Source organism: Heterodontus francisci, unplaced genomic scaffold, assembly GCF_036365525.1.
Source record: "Heterodontus francisci isolate sHetFra1 unplaced genomic scaffold, sHetFra1.hap1 HAP1_SCAFFOLD_88, whole genome shotgun sequence".
Classification (NCBI taxonomy): domain Eukaryota; kingdom Metazoa; phylum Chordata; class Chondrichthyes; order Heterodontiformes; family Heterodontidae; genus Heterodontus; species Heterodontus francisci.
The window spans coordinates 6938878-6942000 of NW_027142063.1; the positions used below are offsets into that span (position 1 = coordinate 6938878).

Here is a 3123-nt window from a genome sequence, read left to right on the forward strand (position 1 = left end):
GCATCTGGACAGGTACTTGAATGATCAATGCATGTAGGGATATGGAATTAATGCAGGAAGGTGGGACTAGTATAGATATTCGTTATGGTCGGCATGGACGCGATGGGCCGAAGGGCCTGTTTCTATGCTGTACGACTCTATGACTTTAAGAACAAATCCGTTATTAGCCTCCTTGCACTCTTTTCTGCCCCATTATCCGGGGTGGGGTTCGGTTTTGGAGCCAACATCGGCCATTTGAGACTCTAAAATGGAAAGAGATGGGGACAGGGTGGAGGGATCTGTATTAAGAAACTGTGCTAACTGACTATTTTTTCACTGTTGTTTCTGCGCTGATGTCTGAAATCTGAACGACCAGCTGTACTGTGTATTGTTTTAACTGCTCGCTGTATGAGCCAACATTATTGGTCCATCCCAAGATGCTCCTGAACCACTGCAGTCCCTGTGATGAATGTTCCACAATCGTGTCAGATACAAAGTCCCAGGACATTGTCATCAGATGATGACGGTTTATTGTTATTTGCTCGAACGTCCCACTCAATCTCTCCAATAACCATCCATGTTTGTGTTTAACAGTTACTGATTCCATTGAGTCCCTCAATCAGATTGAATATTACACCAGTCACAGTTTGGGTGACACGGATCCTGGATCAGAAAATTCTGAAGGGAACTCCTCCAGTATTCAGGGTGGATACATTTTTACTTGTCATCATCAGGCTTTTTAATCCATCACGCTGTCTGCTATCTAAAATTAACATTGAAATATATCAGAACTTACTCGCTGTAAAATGATGCTGCTGAAGACATGGAGATTTGCTGATTGATTTTAGTTTTAAAAAATGGAGAAATAATTTGGATTTCTACAAAATCATCCCAATTGCACCCAGTAGTATAATGGAATTAAACTTTCAGTTCATGATGTTTTCTGACACTGTTGTCTGGGCAGTGAAATGTGAAATTTGTGTGCATGTTAGATAGGTGATTCAACGGGATACATGTGACTTTAATACGGAGGGCAGAATTTTATTACACATTGGCTGCAGATTGGGAGGGAAATTGCCACTGGATAGCGGTGCAAAGGAAGCTCGACATCTTTACACTGTTAGGTGATATTCCCAGAGTCGGCAGAGCTGGTGGGTGGAGGCTGCACTATAAGGCTCTGGGCAGATAACTGAGCCTATAAAACAGGAAATTCATGGCAATTTTCTGAACTATTCACAAATTAGTGAAAGGCGGGCGACAACAACAGCTTTCAGAGACTCGCCATCGACACGGAGGCGGAAGCTCAGAGGAAGGTCAGTTTTGGCTTTGAAAAGCATTGTGGCACTGGAGGGAGGGCGAGAGATACTGAATCACGTTATTGGCAATCTGGAGGCTGACCGATCTTGGCGATCACAACAGAAGTATTCAGGATGAGCATCCTCTCTGACTTGCAACATATGTATGCAAAGTGAAAAGAGTGGAGGCATTGAGAAATGAGTGCAACAATTTACAATAGATGTCATCCACTCCTGTTTTGAGATCTCCCATTGTGGAGGAGCATCAGAGATGGAGAGAACTGTAGTCCGCGAGATTTGGGCTGCAGCACCCAGAGAGGGACAAGGATCATGACGCTGGAAGAGAGGGTGGGCGAGCAGGTCTCACAGTAGCACGCAAGCAGCTTCTTGAGTGCAGAAGATGCGACCCATCAGAGAGGGTTTACCATCTGAGGTTCTGCTTCCTGCAAATGTCAGAGCAGCAGTGTCACTGAAGATTGTGCCTCTCCAGGGAGGCGGTCACTGAGCTGTGCACGATGATGGAGGAGGATCTGAACCAATGAGTGTGGGCACCCCTTCCCCAAATATATTTTCATCTTTTCTGACATTTGAGGCCGTCAGCTTAATGTTAGGCACTGCACTCACCTTGCCATACTACATCAGGGCATTGATCCTGTTTCTGCACTGAAACCTCTTACATGGGACCACGTCACAGCTGGTTACCTCCTGCTCAATCTCCTGCCATGCCGCCGCCCTCCCCACCTGCCTAGCTGGCCTCCTCCTCCCGTCCCGATGAAAAAGCGCTTCCCTCCTTTCCCTTTCTGTCTGAAGGAGCACTTCCATGGAGGCATGCGAAAACCTGGGCGCCACCCTTGCTCTGGCTGCTGCCATCTGCCAAACATGCAGGTTGCCAGTCTCCCAACCAATGTCCTACTCTGCCGTTCCTTTCAGTCGATTGCAGGCTGCATTTTAAACATAGCATGAGCGATGACTTACCTGTCGAGACACGACAAGTTCCCACCATTCGCCAGCCTCTAATCTCACGACAGTTGAAGATCACAGTCTACCCTGGCCGGCCCGTGTATACTGACGTCTAATAATATAATTCTAAGCATTCAGTGTTACCATTTATTTTCAGTGAAAATCATTATTTCCTCTCAGGTCTGGTTCCCGCTGATTATGATGACGTTGATATTGGAGCCATTGACACTCAGGATGGGCACTTTTTGCTGGACAGTGGTCCTGATGATCTCTTCACACTGACAAGTGCCGGCGGTGATCTCTCCACTCTTGGTGAGTTAAACTCCCACAGTCACCAGCTGGTCCATTTTATCTGCTATCACCCAGCGGTAAAAAAAATCAACGCGGTGAATGGAGCTGGAAAACATTCAGAGGCCACCACATTCCAGTCCCCTCTACGTTATTGACACATATATAGATAACCCGCACTGAACCCGCTTTCAGTCCAGTCATTAATCCATCGTCTTTCGCTCAACAGTATACAGCTCTCAGACCCGCACTGATACCGCTTTGCTGGTTCCCTCCAGTCCTGAAAACAATGAGGATGTTCACTGTGACACGTTCACAATAGCAGACATTCCACTAACAATGGGCAGTGACTGTGTGGTTCAACATCTTACATCTCCATCACACCGGTAAGACGAATGCTTTATTATTTGTTCCATGTATTTGTGCTGACACTGCAGTCCCGGCTGTTTCCGATATTAATATGATAATTAATGGTGTTTTCAATGGTCAGTGATTCCAAAGTATCAGAAGAGAACATTTTCTGTACTTACTAATGATATAGGAGGCTTATTGAAGCAGAAATATTCTGAGGAGATCAGATACGGTATTTGATGTATTTGTC

The 3123-nt window shown here is 45.8% G+C and overlaps 1 long non-coding RNA gene across 1 annotated transcript; it reads left to right on the forward strand.

The window, feature by feature from the left end:
- Nucleotides 1-596: 596 nt before the first annotated feature.
- Nucleotides 597-2905, forward strand: LOC137366425 (uncharacterized). Its single transcript, XR_010973381.1, has 3 exons — nt 597-684; nt 2415-2546; nt 2752-2905. It is a non-coding gene; the product is annotated as an uncharacterized lncRNA (long non-coding RNA).
- The last annotated feature ends 218 nt before the right edge of the window (nt 2906-3123 follow it).